The sequence below is a fragment of the Camponotus floridanus genome, unplaced genomic scaffold (genome assembly GCF_003227725.1).
Source record: "Camponotus floridanus strain SB8 unplaced genomic scaffold, Cflo_v7.5 scaffold10, whole genome shotgun sequence".
NCBI classification, from domain to species: domain Eukaryota; kingdom Metazoa; phylum Arthropoda; class Insecta; order Hymenoptera; family Formicidae; genus Camponotus; species Camponotus floridanus.
The window spans coordinates 1,929,330-1,950,768 of record NW_020229215.1 but is presented as its reverse complement, the minus strand read 5'-3'; the positions used below and the strand labels follow the sequence as shown (position 1 = coordinate 1,950,768).

The following is a 21,439-nucleotide window of genomic DNA, read 5'->3' as shown; positions in this document are numbered from 1 at the left end:
AAAAAGATAATATTTTACTACAAAATTTTATATTGCGCAATAATAAATAATTGTAAAATTTTTAATTTTAAAATTGACAAAAGAGATTGTTGACAAACATCTGTTTTATAAATTGTTAGTCTTCTTAATAAGAAAATTGCGATTAATAAGAAAAATAAACTCAATTTTGTATTTTTTTTATAAAAATATACATTTTATATATTATACATATTTTATCAAATTACAGTAGTTTGATATATTGATTTGAAATTTAAAAAAAAACTATACAATCTTCAAATAAATTTCACAATCCATATATTTCAATTGTTTTCGTGATTTAATTTGGGCGCAATCTGTTACGCGCGAACTCTATCACTGATTATTTCATTAAATTACATAGAAATTATTCTATATCGATTTTACAATAGAAGTTTCAATATATTTGAACGTAAAATAAACCGCACGGTTCTACAAGGGTAAAATTTATGATCCTGAGAACATAGAAAATAGAAATTTGATCGAGAGCAACGCTCAGAATCGCATAATCGTGCATTACTTTCTTTTTTCCTCTTTCTGGACATTTATTCCTTTCATGTTCAATAATATACTTTACTTTGTCGAAGCCCGACCGCCAGTATGCTTTCAAGTTAATAACTTTTTGTTCCCCAAGGTGCGATTCGAACATTCTCACGGATCTAAGAAAATAATTTACATCTCTTTATTGATAATCATTGCAAATTTATTTGAAACAATAAATTTTTTTCTCGTGTTTTTGTTAATTATTTTTAAATATAAAATATTTTAGATATTAAAGTATAATTTTGGTTTGTGATCAAATATATGTGTATTTTAATAAAATTTTAATTTAAGACAAGAATTACCATATATTTAACAATACAAGATATTTAACAAATGAAATTTGAGAATTGAAAAAAATAAATTTGCTAAAATTTTTGTTATAAAAATTGACCGCAAATGCATTGAAAAATTCGTAATTGAAAGAGAGTAAAACTTGCAATGCCATTTTGTATCATGACTTTTATAAGTATCAATGGGTCAGCAGCGTTAAAAAAACTATAATTATAATAAAAATAAAATCAGGAGTTTCTCGAATTTTTAATTTCCGTGCAATTAATTTTTCATCGCGAACTTTCGCGCTTTGTATACTGGCGCTATCATGTCTGATTTCTTAGCGAAATGAGTATCTCGAAAGTAGATACGGTTGTTCGCATGCCAACATTCCGGGAGTTCCTGAACTTTAACAACTGTAACGACGGGCTGCTTTGGTTGGTTATCCACGCTGATGCGGCGGTAAGAGACGATTGGATAACATCTTCCGTAAAGCTGATTAAATGCAACAACTCCCAGTGTGCTCTCGCCACTTCTGACCCAGTGAATAACTGACGCCAGAACTTGTTTCAATATTGTTTAATGAGAATTCAACTAAAGCTTCGCCGATTATCTCTCATTATCTATCTACTTCTTATTTTTTATAATTGTCTTTTTACACATGCAATGATTCTACCTTATTTAATTATATATCTTCTTAAAAATCTATTACTTAATTACTTCGTATAAAAAGTTCATATAAGAAGTTTTCTGTTATGAATATATTAATTGCACTTTAATAACTAATGCTCTTTTTATAAATTAAATTTATTGTTAATAAATTTGATGTTCAGATTTATTAACATACATCGTAAAATAAAAAATCTAATATGTCTAAGAATCTTAAATTTAAAGAAGAACTTGATTTCAGAAAGTATGTTGTAATAGAAAAATATAGAAAAATATACATACATACATATAGAAGATTTTTTGTTCTATAAAATAAATTAAAATTAGTTTATAGTATATTCTGATTAATAGTGTTAACATACATTAACATGTACACATATATACATATGCATGTGTGTGTGTGTATGTATGTATGTACATGTATGCATATGTTTCATATACATAGAAATATAATTATAGCAAAACTGACAAAATAAATAAATACAATTGATATCTTATGAAAGCAATAATCCAATTAGATATTGTACTAAAATAGAAATTAGGGCAAAGCAAAACACGGATATATATCCATAGTTTCATAAATATATTACTCGAAATTTAATTTCGACGTCATTGCGAAAGATTTCTATTCTTTAAATTGTATTTGTTTTATAAATTAATTTTTCATAATTTTCTTTTTTTTCGGACGTAAAATTTATTTTATAACATATCTGTGTCAAATTGGAACAAAATATGAAAACAAAATATTTGTTATGCAAATTGCATATTTTACTGAAATAAATACGCAATTACAATAAGATTGCAATTTTTGTCAAATATTTTTCTGAACTTTGCTATTTTTAACAATTGATGTCAATATTTGTTTAATTTTTATATAACATCAAAAAATAATACAATAAAAGGAGCATCATATTTTAAATTAAATATGCCAATTAATTTATTCGGAAAAATAATGTAGAATTTAATAAACTTGTTATTGTTATTTTACAAAAAAAAGTTTTAAAACAACACTGTAATGGATAAGTGTTTTTAAAGATATTTATTCTTATAAATGAGAAAGAATGTAATTTTATTTCTAAAAACTCAATAATTTTTTTTTGTAATTGTAAATTTTATCATTTGTACATTTCATTGCAATACTTTTGTATATATTTCCCGTACATATTTTGTAATTTCAGATATATTTTAGTCATTGAAAAGAAGGCACTTTATTCAAAATAATATTAAAATTGATATAACATCAAAATTGTAATATGCACGTTTATACCGTTTATATTAAAACCGACAGCGAGATAGAGACTAGTTTTTATTAAAATATATGTTTTTGTGCGTATAAGTTTTTACTTTAGCTTTTAAATAGAGAATTTAAGTTTTAGAAACAAAATAGTACGCTAGTTTTAATAAGTTTTAATATCAAGAATTCAGATTATAGTAAAATCAGTAAAATCAAAGTTTATCTATCAATTATCTATAAATATCTATAAATATCTATAAATATCTATAAATTAATTTAGATAGATAAATTTTGGAGAATCACATAAATAAATCATAATGATTTATATAATAGAAAATGCACATAAATATCGTAAACAATAGAGAAATTATGTAGCCATTATTTTGTAGTTCAAGGCATAACCTCGGTAATCCTATTATTATTGCGATTTATTTACGAGTGTATGCTGGGATGCACGATAAATATGTATCGATGGAAATTATACGTCCGCAAGATGAATCCGAATCAGTATGCCGCGTTCCCGTTGCGAATATTACAAAATACAATAGCACCGCGAAATCAAGGTGGAAAAGCCCGTAAATATTTATCACTTGGTCGCGTAAAATGAGGGCGAGTCGGTTGTGACGTTTGTCACGTGGTTCTATTCATCGATCTATGTGCGATCCTTGCACTCGCGATTACAGCGAATGTCGATGGTGGATGAAAACAAGGTAAATATTTATTGACGTAGCGAAGGTGGATACAAATCGCTTTTTGTACACGGCTACTCGAGATCAAGCCACTTTAGTTGAGGTCGCTGAAGAGGAGACACACGATCGATCGGTTTTTCTTCCTCTATTTACTGTAAATCAGCTGTCAGCTGGTCCATATTATTATATAGAGTATATTGTAGAATGTAAATAAACGCAGTTTTTACGATAAAATCGCCTCAATAAATAATATTCAATACAAATTGTGGTGTGTGTATCCACATAATATAAAACTATGAATATCATATAGTATAAAATAAATTGTGCGAGAAAAGTAAAATAATATAAAATAAATTCAGATGACAAAAATATACCGAAGGATATTTTTGATTTTTATCAGATAAATTTGCTAAGTATTTTGAATGTTTGATGAACATATATATGATGAATAATATAAATTGCATTCATAAATAACTGTAAAATATATATAAAAAATTTACAATATGTAACAATTTAATGCAAATTATAAAATTAAATATATGTAATATTGTAGATATGAGGCTTAAGAATATAATATCGTATCTCATATTCCTTCTCACCGTTACATATATGTATAGTAAACATATCTATATATAAAACATCGGTCTATAAAACTATCGGTATATAATATTTTTCTCTTAAGAAGTAAAAGACATCATATGTAAAAAAACTGATCTCTATATTCAAGAATTATTTTTCTTAATATTTTCTCAATGCGGCTGTATTTCAAATAGCAAAAGAAATTCAATTAGCAAAAGAAACAAAACGTAAATTTGAGGCTATAAAGTTATAATTTATATATAGATTTAAAATTTTCTTATAAGACATATTTATAAGAATACGGAAGAAAGATATTTATACATAATATAATAGGTCAAACGTGCTAAAGAGGAGATATGATCGGTCGATAAATTTTTTTCTTGAAAATTATACAGGTCGATTAAATTTTTGTACGTCAATAAATTTGATAGAAAAACAGATTTTATTTACATAAAATTTTGGAATTATATATACTTACATACTCTAAATTACTCGAAATTATATATACTGTATATATCATCTACGAGATATAATATCCACAATACATGCATTTTTAATTTAAAAAATATTAATTTAGGTATATATTAAGTTAAGAGAGACTTTTTGTTTAATTTTAAATTAATTCTTCCTTAATCTTCTAAGGTTTTTTAGATTTTTATTACATTAATTTCATAGAATTAAATTTTTAAATCATAATATTTAGCAGCGATTATAATATACAAAAGCAAAACTATGCAGCTAGATTATAATATTTTAATATATAACATATAATAATATTCAAATTCCAATAATAGCTTTGTAAAGTCATGGCTTTATATTGCTGGTTTCTTATATTGAAAAATTTTCACAGGATAATTCATACAAGCACTGCTTGTAACAAATTGCTTTTTGGGATAATAAAGGGTACTCAGAAATAAGGTAGAAGTCATGCGGAAAAAAAATTCGTTTCATCATTGCCAATCATGTAATGATTAATCGAAAAAATGAATATATCTTTCATATTTCTTTATTTCCAAAATTTCACATATCTCTCATATTATCATATTTGTCACATGTCTCTCATTTTTTGTGATCTTTCCTTTCCATGTTTAGTTATGCTCGCGAAATAAAGTACCCGCAAGAGTCCCGTGAAAAAAAAATTCTCATCATCTCATTTATTGGCTTATTTCGTCTGCATAATATATGTTCCAATAATGTTACGCTAGACCGCAGGAAAGATTCGACTAAGGACGGGTATCCTGGAAATATTTTAGAAATTTTCTGCTATATAAATTGAATTTATGTATGTAAGAACCGCTTCAATGCTTTATAAAGCAAGAATTTTGACATGCTATATGTTTGAAACTTCAAAAATTGAAATTGTAAAGCCAGAGAGATTAATGGATTAAATTCAAATTTTCACAATTTTACTGTTTAAATTTATGCTCAATTAATTTATACGTCATGCAAGACAGCACAAAAGTGATATTCATTCATGTCAAATCTGTCCGCAAATTATAATATCACATGTGCATTATATTTAATTAAATTTTATCCGGATATTTCATAGAATCGAATTCGTACAAAATAATTTCACTTACATTGCACAAAGCAATGTCAGAGTAAAATGTTTGAAAACAAATTTTTATCAGATGTCCTGTCATCAAATGTCCGAATAAAATCGTTGCAAATCGACCTGATTCTGTCTTGCGGACAGTGGCCGTCTGTTTCTAAATCATGTGCCGCGACGTCAGCGTCATGACGTAACTAAATAGGGTTTGCGGTTATAACTAGGTCGGTGGCCAGTGGCGGAAATGAAAGGAAATAGATTAAATTATTATGTCAGGTGCGTGGACTAACCTGATAAAATAGTGAAGACATACGTGCGGAGATTATTTATCGAGCTTTCATTAATCGATGATCCACAATTTTATGCTCTCATGAAAAATTTCGTTAGCGTTATATAATAGTCTAAGCGTAACGAAACTTGATTAGAAAAGTAACGGAAAATCGATTATAAAGGCTATTATGTTAGTTAAGAAGTTATAAATAGTTACTGAGCTCTTTCTCTTATCATGAACAATTTCACACAATGTTGATTAAAAAATTATGAATAGTAGTAGTTATTCAAAGAATTATATTTAAGTATAAGTTATAGTTTAATCAAGAGTTCAGACTTAATTAAAAATGGAACATAAAAAAGTTTTCTAAGTTGCCGAAAATCTCATAAATTTACGCTCTTTTCAGTCTTGGCACGCGAAACCTTTTCAGAAAGACATTTTCCGAAAGTATGCAACTTATCTTTTTGTTTTCAATTTATGAAGAAGAACGGGCGATGAAAAACTTAATGATTTATCAGGGATAACTAGAGAAAGCACATGGTATGAAGATATTGATTTTCAATTGATTTTCCTCGGCAAATTTTATTCATATATCAATAACGGAAATCGTAGGAGAAAACAAATAGAGTGACTCGAACATAGTGCCAGCATTTCCGGCAGCTGTGAGAAATTGCAGTTGGAAAGTGCAACGAAGAGAATGAACCACGACAATGCAAGTATGCGCGCACATGTCCTTGGTTTCCGTTTTGGGAGAAATTGAGTTCGACTTAGATTAAGATTAAATTCTTGATTGAATTTCTTTAAAATAGTTCCTTGAATAATTATAAAACATAATACTTGCGTTCATAATTCTTTAATTAATGTTGTGAAATTGTTCAGTGAAAAAGAAAAGAACAAGTCGTAACTTTTTAATTAATGTAATTGTTTCTCATTAAATTTTGTATCATTTGTTCAATTACACTTCGTTACACTTAGACTATTATATATTACACTGATAAGAATATTCATATGGTTTTACATTTAAAAATATTAAATTATGCATATTTTGCTTGACATTAATTATAATATTAATTTGATAAAATTATGATATATATATGATAATGTAAAATACACTAATTATGTAATCCTAATTATGAGAGATATATATACATTAATTGTCGCAAATATTTTCATGCTTCGTATTTTTAGATAAATCGATTGAGAATTGATTAAAAAATTGTACGTATAATTTAGAATGCAATAAATTTGACTATTAATTGTTTATATTGATAATTATCTAAATAAAAATTCAGTATATCTTCATATATATTTTATTCTTCAAAAGATATTTTACATTATAGAATTTCAAATTCTATGTACTGAGAGAATATACTGTTTGTTACGGTTAACAAACTTTCAAAAGTTAAAGATAAAAAGAACTCCGAAAAATTCAAAGTTATAAAGTTTAACGAATCAAAGTTTCGAAAAGAAAGAATTGATAGTGAATATATAAGAAGGTTTGTGGTATGCAAATCTTTAAGAAGTGTATTTTGTTGAATACAAAAATTTTTTAAAATATGAGAACTTTTAATAATATTATATTTATAAAATTCACATACAAGCATAAATCAAAACGCTTAATAGATGCCTACAAATATATAAAAATTTTTTAGTTTAAAAATAAAAATATAAGCGGATATATAAACGGCTATATAAAAGTATATACATTTTGAAGTAAAATTGAAATTATTCGTGAAAATTAAAATTGAAATGCTTTATATTCGCTATATAATAATACGCTATTATTAATATAATTTCTCGTACGATTATTTATAAGATACAGTCGTTATACTAATTTGTAATTGTTCTGCTCATTCGTTAGAAGATCGGCACTCATGATTACTGTAATCTTCATCAAATATTATTCAACAATCACCGTCGCACTATACCCGTTCATTTTGATGGAATTAAATTCGATCGCGACGATAATTGTGTGTCAACTCGTAGGACGAAATGTAAAGTTACGAAGGGAACTCTACAGGTGCATTGCACTATTCGTTAGTCTAGATATAGAGGACACAGGACTTTCAGGAAGAAGCGCTAGGTTTATCAACCGTCTGCGAATACTGTGTCGAAATCTACTTGCAAATATTAGACAACTTCCGCAATACCGCGTTTCTCGTTTCGGTAAACGTCGGAAACACATGTCATCGTGAAAATTCATGGTGGAAATTGTAAATGTTTACAATTTGGTATATATGAAATATGGCAAATTTTGATATTTAAATATAATCTTAGTAAAATAAATAAAGTAATATTATTGCGATTATTTCTATTCCAGAGATTTCTTATCATTTTCTAGAAACATAATTTCCACATTTCTGATAGCGTATTAACTATTAAATTAAAATCTATCGGAAAAGTTTGATAGACATACCAAGAAAAATCATTGAAACATTTAATATTAAAAAAATCAAATTTAGGTTAATAAATTATTTCTTTTTATATAAATTAATAAAGAAAAATTTATGAAATCAATTGTAAAATAAAATAACTGTACTCGATTATTCGTTTTTTTTTAAATTAATTAAAGAATTAAATTATTTATAGTAATATAAAATAAAGTCTTACAGATATATATAAATAATTATAATGTATAATACATAAACATTTCGTGTACAAAATATTATATAATAAAATTTTATAATTAATAATATAAATGACAGAATGTTTTTTTAATTCAATCTTTTATTAGAAATATTATAAATGTTGTTCTCTTATTAATTTCCATTAAGATTGTGATAATCTAAAGTCTTTTCTGCCAACGTATATAATCTCAGTACGTATTGCGATATCTAATGCGATATTACAAATGTCCCGAAATTAAATTTTATTAATGACAAAAGTTGCCGAGATAAGAATACACGAATTCATCTAAATGATGACGTTATTCATCATTGTATTTCGTTCATCAGCAGAACGACATTGCGGACAGCCAATGGAGTGTCAATGGCGACGTCATTTGCTCGATGATCATCCCATCACTCTAAGCGAAATGGTGTAACGACCGCACGATTTATTACAAAATCACCGTTTTAGCACGATGTTGACCACGATCCTATTAATTTGCAATATTGCAAATTTTGTATCAGATCGCAAGGCCGAGCAATATTTACACAAAAATGTAATGACAATTTGATTGGATATTCGATGAAAGTATCCCGAATTCCATCGTCGAGCGTGATATGCATATCATTTAAAGGCGAGATGTTAATGAAGCGACCACGAATGGATAACCCGCAAATTGAAAAAAAAGTACGAAAAGAAAAGAATGACTGATGGACGCGCGCGTGTATATCTATGTACTTGCGAACCTTGGAAAGTGAAGAAAAGATAAAGACTCGCACTTCTTGCTGCGTCACGATCAATCGCAGTGATGGATAAGACTAATTATTTTCGCAGCACAGCATACTACCCCTTTCTTACCGATATGCTTTTGTCGGGTTGTATTGTTGAGATTATATTTTGCGAGATGCTTTTAACTCGTATTGTTTTATGATATATTATTTTATAATGAAGAGTCTTCATTTCAAGAGACCAAATTTCACTGATAAATGCAATACTGTTTCGTGATTTTATTGGATGTATTTTTTAATATCATATTTTGCAACAATTTCTTTTTATTGAACGTGTGTTTAATTAAACCTAAAGTTGGAATGTAGAAATTAAATAAAAATAGAAGAAGTAATTTTTAAAGAGCTCTTAGAGAAATATCGGTCAATAAACTTGATAAAATTTATAATAATGTAATAAATTCCAATAGGAATTTACATCGACATTATATACACGATATTTTAACAAAAAGAAAAGATATAATATACATATATTATTATCATATAAATTTTCTATCAACGTTTTTAAAACTTTTCTATCAACGTTTTTAAAACTTTTTAAGCGAAAAGCGTTATTTCAAAATTTATAAGTAAATAAATTGCGTTTATTTGTGCACCTGCATTGGACGAAAAAGATAAATAAAACAATGCTAGCATCCAACTTACAAATTCACTACTCGGTGTTTTACTTATGTTGCTTCTTCGAAATAAAGCTGTGTTATATACTGCAATGCTGTATATTGCAATGGTTGGCTAAGCAAACACAAGAAAACATTCAGTCACGTGAAATGTGTTGACAAAGAAGAAATATTAAAATTTTTATGAGACACATCCGCTGAGAAATAATTAATTTCTAACCATTCCGATAAAGAATACAAAATAGTATATAATATATATATAATATGTGTACTATTTATAAGAATAGTACATGTAGTAATGTACGTACTATTTATAAAAGAACTTTAAATTGAAGCGGTTTTTACGAATTACTTTAAAAAAAGCTGCTTAATAGTTTGCCGAAGTACACTGGTATCATGTAACGTCTTGTAATTACAGTCTGTCTGCTTTCCTTGCATGGATATCGGTTTTCGATAATGCGCTCTTTTCTTCGTCAAAGTATTCTGAAGTTTCAAAAGCAATGTATAGTGAGCATTTTTGCTGGAGTGTTACATTTTACAAATGGACTGGCGAACTTTATTCTGTATATTTCGCAGACCAATAATAAATCTGGCCATAGAGAAATGATTCTTTTTTCAAATATATATATATTTTATTATTATTATCAATTATTATTAACAAATTAATCAAAAATATAACAGAAGTAGAAATTGATCGAAAAATATATTTACAATTTAAGATTATTTATGACAAATATTTATATTTTAATACATATGTTTCTATTATAAATAACAATGCACACATGTCATGATCTACAATAATAAATTAATGATTTGAATTATATATTGTCGGAGACTTTAATTCTCGATATAATCGCGCTTTAAAAAATAATTGATTTATCAAACATCTCTAGTAACATTTTTTATTACTAAAATAATATGTACACAATATTTCGTTTTTAAAATTATTCTTTTGAATAATAACTTTTTTTCCTTTTTTTCTTATGTTGCGCTAAAATGTAATATTAATTTCGCAAATACTTATACAACGAAACAGATCACGCAGGTTGTGCATTTAATCGATAATGGAAGATATTAATAAATTGACACACACACACACACACACACACACACACAAAGTCGATACGCGAGCACAATTGTTCAAAACAGTGAAATCAAGTTTCGCAGAGCCTTACTGTTGTCATTGTATTCCCTTGTTGTCACAAGAGAACTCGTCAAGTTTTGTCGATATTTGATTTAATCACCAGTTTCGCTGACGGCTATTCTTGTAGTGCAAGAACTTGTAATGCAAGTTTTATGACATCGCCTTTCGGGCAGAATGCAATTTCAAAAACTTTCCGCCTTTCTCTCTTCACTTGCACGCCATTGACCCAGCGCCTTCTGTAGAGAGAGATAGAACTGCCACAAAACAAAATCGTTGCCTAAATGAGATTTAAAAATTTGAGAATACAGAAGTGAATGCGGGAATTTAAAAACAAATGTTCGAGATTTAAACACAAAGTACGAAAAGTTTTAAAACATGAGAGATGCAAGATACAAAATTTCGAAAATATTATCTAATATTTCTAAAATATGTCTAAAAGATATGCTCACTTTCAAAAAACAAAAACAGAAATAGAAAGAGACATAAATCTAAAGAAGTTATATGTCATTAAAAATAATAAGTTTTAATGATATATAACTCAAAAATATTAGGATTTCAACTTTTTTGCTAAGAAAGAATCGATTCTAAGTTTGTCGAAATAAAATTAAACTTCACACGTTATGAAACATATTATAGTATTTTATATATCTTCAAATAAAGAAAAAAACAAACTTAAATTATCTACAAATTTCGTGCAAATTATGTCAGGTCACACATATATACATACATACATACAAACAAAAAAACGATTTTAAAGAAAGTTTTTGATGAGAAAGTGTTCTACCAGCTTTTTTATAATTTTCGCATTAGATCGCACTGAAATTAATCAATGTGACAAGAATTATAGCGAAAAACTTTCTTGCGCATTACGGAATATAGTAAAGACATTAAAAATACATAGAAGAAAAGACATTTATGATTGTATCTTGTAAATTATGTTGTTTAGATGCATAATTTATTTCACATTTTAACTATCAAACTATATTAAAGCAAACTATAATATTCTTACAACTATAATATTCTTAACATTATACAATATTAGAAGAATATAGTATATAATATATTATATGGTAATATTCTAAAGTAATTTAATACACATACACCAAAAATTTCAATATCACAGAAAATTCTATTGAGTTACAAAGTGAAAATGTACCTCATCAAGATTCAGTAGCGCGAAAATCAGCTCTAATAACAAGCTTAGGTTAATATTCGAATAACATTATTGATTTAGAAGCTAAACGACTTCGACGTTTTCGTGATGACAATGTTGATAAGCGTGAAAAATTGCAAGAAAATAATTTCAACGACGAAAACTTTGAATAAGAAAAAATGATACGTACGCCGTATGAAAAATGGAGAATAACGTACAATCGAATTCTAGCACAACCCATTACTATCGATCATCATAATGCTTCTCTATTCGCTTCGCTTCCTTATCGCCCTCTAATCATCTTGAGTGCCGAAAATTACGGCCAGACCATATAACCATACAATTAACACTTCCACCTAATTTCGAAGGAGATATAAAACTATGTACAGATAGTGTGATCAAGTAAATTTATCCTTCATATGATGCTTCCTTTACATAATTGAGCAAATAAATACTGCTTCTCTAATTCGATTGTTTACGTAGCATATATCGCTTAAATTGATTCTGTTATAAATTATTATAATAGTTCGCCCATGTGTTGCCCATGTGTCGCCTATTCGTGTTGTGACGAGTTTTCTGAAAATGATGTAAATGAAAAAAAATGGAGAAGAAAGAAAAGAGAATTATTTAAGAGAAAAAAATAACGAATTTTTAGTTAATAATTAAATTAGATATAGAGTTAATCTCTTTCAAAAAAAATCCCTTTTATTATTTTTATATAAATCATTATATGTAGAAATATAAATATTATGTTATTATATTTTATGTATATGTATATATTAATTTACATATTACACATTATTATTAATATATTGCATTACTATTAGCGATTATTATTATATTTGTTGCTATTATATTAACGTCATTCATTATTTTCTTTCTATAATTTCTTTCGATTATCTCACATTATTATCGTCTTCGAGTCTTACATTGCGTGTTTCAAACATATCGAACTAAACGACAGAGTCATCTTTCAAAACATATGTCTGGTTATCGCCTGAGAATCGATATTTCGTCTTGACTGGCCAATGCACGTGTATATACTAGAAACTACCTTGTTGAAATCGATGAATCCAATATCAGCCATCAGCAGAATCTAAACCAATTCATGTCAATCTCAATAAAAATGACATTTCGATGACAATCCACGTTCAAGAAGTGACATTTATTAGTTCATATGTCAAATTTACATTATATTGTACAACCATTACATTGTGATTTCATCGAATTGTATATGATAATACTTTTCAAGAAAAGAATATATTAATAGCAGGAATAGAATGTAAAGAATAGAATGTGTTTTTAAATAGAAAGAATTCGGAGTTAAATTTTTATTCTTTTGTTAAAATTAAATCATTCATAAAAAAGGAAGAAGGAATAATGTATTTCATTAAACACATTCTTTCATTAAACGGGTTCTTAAAGATATCTTATGGATTAAATGCTTCGCAATTATTTGAAATCGCCTACTATAGTACAGCGAACATATTTTTACGATGGCTATTTTTACTCTAAGTACAATTTTACGTTTACTTTTACTACTGCGATTCACCGACGATCGACGAGTGACGTTGAACTTTCATTTATAGCATCATAAGCTTTATATGAGTGCACAATAAGTTTTTAATAACTTTTAGCATCATAAAATTCTTAAATTCTTCTTAATTTCTTAAATTTGATAATCTCTTAGTTAAAATATATAATACTAAATACGGATTTTTTAATAATGCAAAAAATAATAATTTTTTAAAGTAATATTCGTTTTTTGATGAAATTATTTTTTAATAAAATTAATTTATATGATGATGTAAAAAGAAAATAGTGAAGATAAAATAAAATAGTGTGGAAAATAGTGTATAAAATAGTGCATAAAATAGTGTAGAATATACTCATTTAATTACTAAATTAAATATGTAATTATTAATTTTTCAATTTATTATTTAATTATTTGAACATGAAAATAATTGATTTAATTATTTGAACATGAAAATAATTATTTCGATATAATTTATGATAGAACATTAATAAATAATTACTGAAATTTTAGTAATATATTAATATATTTAATAATATTCTGTTACAATATGTAATTAAAAATGGAAAACATTAGCTTAAAAAACATTTACTTTTCCTTTTTTATTAACTATTAATATTTTTTGCAATATAAATCGAACTAAATATTCGAAGATTGGAAGTAACTATTTCTCGTTCATCGATCGATCTCTGGCCGGGTCCAGTTAACCTCGAGCTCGAAAGGGCACGATGTGTCGAAGAGAGTGAAAGAGAGAGAAGGGAGGGTTGAGATCCGCCAGCTAGCGCTTTTTGATATCTATACGGATGACTGCCAGCGAAAGAATTCGATATGAATCGGAAATTGCGGACTCTACTACCAAATAAATTTCTTATAGATGTGAAATATTCAGTTTATGTAAACTTGTAAACCATTTAAATTGATGCGGAAATGTTCTATTTCCTTCTATAGTAAATTAATACTAAATCACTTACAGAATTTATTTCACACTCTTATTTTTATATTTTTTCTTATTATTTCAGCAATAATAGAATTTAGTTTTTTTTGCAAAAGCATTTGTTCATAAAAGCATTACACAATATTTCATCCAATGAATAAATCAAACAAGTCAAAGAAAAATGAAAAGTTATTTCATGGTACTGTTTGTTGTCCGATTTTTCCATTTTTGTTCTTACTTGCTTTTTCTATTTTATTGTTCATGTTTTTAAATAGTATATTTCAAAGTTAATTTCAAATTTAAAAGAATATATTAATTTTTATTGATGAATGCAACTGAAAGAATATATTGATTTTTATTAATGAATGAATGTATGTGTGTATATGTATATGTTCAATATTTGAATCATATTTTTACCATTTCTAAAACTAACTTGCTTTTTGTATTCTTCTCTCAAAAAATTCTTTTTATAAAATTCTAGTTTATTGTTTTACAAAAAAATTATTTATACTTGAAATTGTAATATCTTAAAATTGTAATATTGTCATTATTTATCTTCGAAAATATGGTAGAATACTACATCGTTCAAGATACTGATTAATGATCTTGTTTTTTTTTGCGAAAAAGCAAGCGAGAGACCAAACATGAAACACGAAACACGGAAAATGGAAGAAGTATATTGTTGTTTTTCACGCAACGTAAAATCCGTAACATAGAAGCTGCCAACCACATAAATTTTTGCACAAGAGCAATAAAAATTGTGAGAATTTTGTCAAAAAAGCATATGTAAAGAGTAAAGAAATTGTCGAAGAAATTTTATACCAAATTGCATTTAGGAAAATCCCGCATTTTTCCTTAATTCCCGTATTTGTGAAAGATATTTTATAATAAAAAGTTAAACATATTGTTATCCTTTGCCAATAGGATCGTCCTAAATGTAAAGAACTTTTTAACCGATACTTATATATAGAATGTTGAGTATTATATATATATTTTTCCTTTTTTTTATCAGGCCATGACAAATGATAGCCGGGCCGCGGATTTTTGCGAAGCCAGCAACTAACGTTATTACTCTGCCGGGCCGAGTTGACGAAGAGCTGTAATAAAGTCCGTAGATTTGTAGAGGGCCAAAGACTCGAACGCGGGATTCTCCGGGTCGTTGTCACAGTGTATGACATTGATGGGAAAAAGAAGCCGAGGTGTAATAAAAAAACGAATTAAACACCGTCATAAAAGGTAGAATAGATTTATAAAGCTTTGAAACTTGAGCTTTAAACTCTTCTCCTCTTAAACGAAGCAACGCCAAAGCTTTACGATTACACGATTATTACGGGCAGTAAATAGATTCTACAGTATATAAAACTGAGATCCAGTAAATACGCGTATTCTTATATTTTACAAAATTTTTCTCGATTATTATGTCAGTAACAATAAAATTTAACATATGTTTTTATAACGCGAAATTTTTCTTGATTAATTTTTTTAAAATTTTGTAGTTTTTTCTAAAATACGAAAGTTAAAAAGAAATTGAGGAGATAACAAGATCTGTAGAGAGTTATTAATAATGACTATTATCAAAAAATGGATATCGCAAACTCAATAATTCGAAAACTTTATCCGTTCACGATCAGTATTAAAACTGCATTACGGTAGAAATCGATATCCCGATGTTGCGCGCCAGGGATTAGAATCATTCACCGTGATTATACCATCGGCAGGAAGCCCCTCGATAAGAACCATTATATGGTTGGAACGTAAAAAGGCCGACCGACAAAATTCCGAAAAGAATGGATCGGAATTCGTGAGTCTGATAGACGCTCTTTCTATCCGTTGAACTCACTTTTCATCTCGGTACACGTAATGCCAGCCACGTTCAATTGACACGGGGGCGTATCGGCAAAACTTTAGATAGAAAAACCGTGTGGCAACGAGATAGGGCAACGTCTCTAATTGTGAGTCACGTGCTGACCGAACGTGATATAGGACAGAACGTTCACGAAGTACGCCAGTAAACTGCAGTTAGTTACGAGCGGAAATAATTCTAAGGACATGCTGCTTTCATCATTACGATATGATATTTTCCTCGTCGACAAAAATTTATACCTCGAGTTGCATTTATAATGCTTCGTGCACGAATTTATTTTGTGGAATGAGAGATGTGTCCTAATGTAACAGAGTTTTCGTTTATATAATTTACATTTATGTTTATATAAAAATTAATTAAGTTAACTTAAATTAATTTAAATTAATTTAAAAATAGAAGATGTTTTTTGAAGAATGTAAATTGCAAGCTTTATTATGTTTCATAAAAATTTTACACTTATTTTTAATGAAATTTTGCAACTGTTCCCTGACATTTTTTTTAAAACGAATCGATACGAATGTATATGCAAAAAGTAACGCTTGGATTCTTTTTATATGTAAATCGATCGAGAAAAAAGGAATGTTAAGAGATAATCTTGCGGTATTGAATCTACAATGTTGAATTTACATTATAAATTGTACAAACGATTTCATTATTATCGAAGATTTCTTTTTGTGGCCACAGAATATTTCGATATTTCCGAGAAATATTTCAACATGGAATGTATCGTGAAAAGTAGCACTTTTGCTTGAGTAAGATTCAGAATCGTAGTAAATTTATATAAGTCACTCGCCCTCCTGACTCCTTTTTATTCACATCGAGAATTTATCTCGCGAACTTGAAAGAGAGAAGTCTGTGTTGCCGCAGGCAATGTAATACTCAGAGAAACGAAATGCGACATAAATTCTACATGTCGGAAAAAAAATTGAGATTGACATTTTACTACATTGCATAGAATTGCATACAAATTATGTTTCTATAGTATTTATTTCCGTTATTTAAAATTTAATATAAAAGTCTTATTTTTATTTTTATTTAAGTATTTTATTTATATATAAGTATTTATTTAAGTATTTTTATTTCTAAGGAATATAAATATATCTTTGCAAATTTTATAAATTTTTGTAGTACAAGTGAGTTTAGGTAAGAAGAATAATGTTCTCAAACTTTAAATTAAAATGTCTTAATACGGTTTAATACATCAAAATATTAAGCTTGATGAATTACTTGGAAAGAAAGAAAGAAGAAAAAACTTTTTAGTTATTATTAAAACGTTATCTAAACTCTTGTGAATATATAAATGTTGAATGATGTACAAAACATTTTAAGAGATTTTAAAAACATTAAAAACTTTTGTAGGTGTAAGATCGTCTTATTCGAGACGCAAGAATATCATCCTTTATCATATTTAATTATACTCTCTCATGTTACAAATTTTAATTATTCCCTTAATTATGCAAATAATGGAGAGAAAGTCGCCGGATGTAATAACTTTCCGCATAGACCGCGAAATTGGATTGCGTTATCTTGTCCGAACGACATATTGCATGATCTTGAAGAATCACCTTCGTGTCCGCGCAATTGCCGAAAGTCCCATCTTTTGATTTCGCACGACGCGACACTTGCTCGAAGCCATTTATTTCCCACGTTTCCTGACAAGCAATTGCCTTCGCTTCCTATTCAACGTTATGACTGTGCTCTTGGGAACAGTTATCACATGAGAATTGTAAATCATGATATACCAGTGGGAATCATAAATTTTTATAAAAATACACTTTTGCGTGCGCAATATTCATTGTGACTCTGCATTGTTACAATTATTGTCCTACACAAGCATCTTTCAATTGATTTATTTTTCTTATACATATTATAAGAAATAAATTATTTTCTCTCTTTGTATGAAAAGTAATTTATCATTGGAATAAAAGTTGGATTCTTTCCGTTTCTAATTTATCTTACGCATGTACATATATTTTATGTATTTAAAAATTGTAACCCTAATTAAATTGTATATATCTATAGAAACAATATGTAAAAAAGTTTTAATTCTAAAAATTAAAACGTTAAAATTTCGCGAAATTATGTCTTAACATTTCAATGTTCATTAAAATGTCTACACAAGTGTTTTTACAAATTATTTGTACAGTAAATATTATTTTTTTTCTTACGGGAATTTTAAATTTATAATTAATTTCTTCGTTTTGAGGCACATTTTTTAATGGAAAGATGTTTTAAATAGAATCTGTTGGTTATATATGTTTGTATTGCGAATTTAATTTATTATTATCGAACGAATCATGAAACGAATTCATCTTTTCTATCTTCTGCTTTCGACCGGATGCATCTTTCTCAACGTGAATAATGTATGCTCAAATCCGATGTTTGGATTTATTTCTCACGTTCGAGCGAGAACAGTTATCTCGCTAGAAGAACGCGCCGCCTTGAACGAAGATCTATGGATTCAAAGATCTCTTTTTCTGACTCCTTCAGCCTCCTTCAAAACTCACTCAGGATGCTGAATACTTTGGAAAGATGCCATGATTCAAGAGCTATCACATTTCGTCGATAGCTTTCTGTATCTTACAGATCGTTTATCATGTCGAACTGATACCCGAATAACACAGACACACACAGACACACACACACACACACACACACACACACACACACACACACACACACACACACGTATACAGATAATGGATAATAATTAATCGTGAATTGTGTACTTGAGAAGCTCTTAAGCACTTTGTGATAGACGAGGGAACTATAAAAATTTTATTAGACTTATTATACAATTTTATTTTTCTTTTATACTGATATATGAAACATTTTATAAAACATTTTATATAAATAATTAAAAATTTTCATCTTCAAGCTTTAATATTTTATGTTTCAAGGCAAGTATAAATTATGTTTTAATATATCTTTCCTATTCTTTTTTGCTCTTTTTATGTCTACATTTTCATATCATATTTATTTTATACATTTGACTGCAGGTCATATGTGAATTCAGAATCTGATGAAATTATTATAATATTTTTAATGATATATATTCGCGAATTTGGTTTACACCCGTCAATTTATTTAACGAACATGCATTGCATTTCACATGATTCAGCTTGTCATTATTTTTTTGATAATAATAATATAACTAATATTTAATAACTTATGCTATTTTTCACATCATAATTTTCTAGCGTAATATAAGCGAAATTTATTGATCGACGAGATAATTTTTTAATAATGTTACTACTATTACATAAATAATTGATAAAATGCGCGTGGATGAAATATGCATTTATTCATAACGCGAAATGGATTATTTATGGATTAACGTGTGCGTAATGCATTCATAAATGCGTTCTCTCCTTTTCTCCTCATAGTGACACATTTTACGCTACTTAACGTTTCCGTTACGGTAATACATACATGTACGTACACAGGGCAAGTTATCTCTGGAAAAAAACTACATTAATATGTAGTTTGCTGGAGCCATACACGATATTTAAATAACCTGAAGTGGCAATGTGATGCATTCGGGATTTATGCAGCCGTGCGGAGAGAATATCTTCATAGAAATACATAATGCGTGCGCCCGTTTGCTTCGCTTTATTTAAATCACTTGAGCTTGTGTCGAAGAATAGTATCCTCAAGTTTCTCGCCAAAAGCTCCAAGACTCCGCGAATACGCATTTCCGCAAGTACGTTGAAATATATGATAAAGTCTCATGACGGCAAATACTTACCGATTTTATGAATTAAATTTGCGAAACTCAATTGTATAAGTACAAATTATTCGAACATACATAAATTCGAAAATCAATCAAATTTAATTGCCACAGTAAATTTCGTTCTCGAAAACTAGTTTCGATGTGCAATTGATTGCATGTACAATGTCGCTGATAAAACATTCACCGAATATTGCGAGGAATTTAAAAAGTCCAGCTGGTAAAATAAAGAGACAAATCCAAAAATTTGAACTGTTTGTAATATCCGCGTCAATAAAAAGCTTCCAAAATTAAAAAAAAATGCGTTAGCTTCTATTATATAAATTTATCGAAATTTATCAAAATAATCTCCTTCTTGTAGCAAAATTCTTAGATTGCACATTTACAAAGTTATTTTCCAGCGACTTAATAATTAAATGGCATAATATATTTACTACGATTTATGCTAAATAGTCGGATATTCAAGAGATTAAGATAATAATATTATAAAATAATAAGATAAGATCGTTATATATCCGCCATTGTAAAAAGGAAGGAGGTTTGTCGACGCCGAGTACACCGAGTCCAATCGTATGTCCGTTCAAAAGCTACATTCAGCAGAATCTAATTGGTTCTGAAAACGTTACTGGACGAGTACTAGTTGTTATAATGCGCAGTGCAAACTACGTGTTAAATAATGATGGTTTGATCCTGTTAAACTCTTGTTGTACTTCGTTATTGTATGTAGAATTATAATGCAGTGCGAGTTTCTTTCGTGATGCGTTAAACATTCACATTTAAACTTATTACTAATTGTTCGCACATGTTTCTGCAGTAAATATGAGAAATTTGTAATTTTGCATAAATTTAAAAACATTACAAGTTGTTTTTATTTATTATGAATGTTTAAAAATATTTATAATAATTTTTAATAAATTTTCTCTCAAATAAATTTATTAATATTTCTAAATATTAATAACAATATATCATCGTTAATACTTGAAATATTGTATCTCACATTCAACATTCCTGAATATTTTCGATAAAAAAAATAAATAAATATAAGCTTCTTTTAAGAGAGATATGTAAAATTACAAAATATCATAAAATGGCACGAGTTAGCGAATTATTATATTTTAATTGATTTTTTTGTGTCACTCTGCTTTATCATCATTATCCCATACTATAAAAGCCAGGTGTAAGAGATTAATTCTATCAGCGAATGGTCTTCGTAATTATTTGTTTATAGACTATTTCATAGGTGGAAATGGAA

At 27.8% G+C, this 21,439-nt stretch overlaps 1 protein-coding gene across 3 annotated transcripts in view; it reads left to right on the top strand.

The window, feature by feature from the left end:
* The window catches only part of LOC105249479 (metabotropic glutamate receptor 8), a 107,035-nt gene that overhangs the window by 37,459 nt on the left and 48,137 nt on the right, over positions 1-21,439 (top strand). The window lies entirely within an intron of this gene.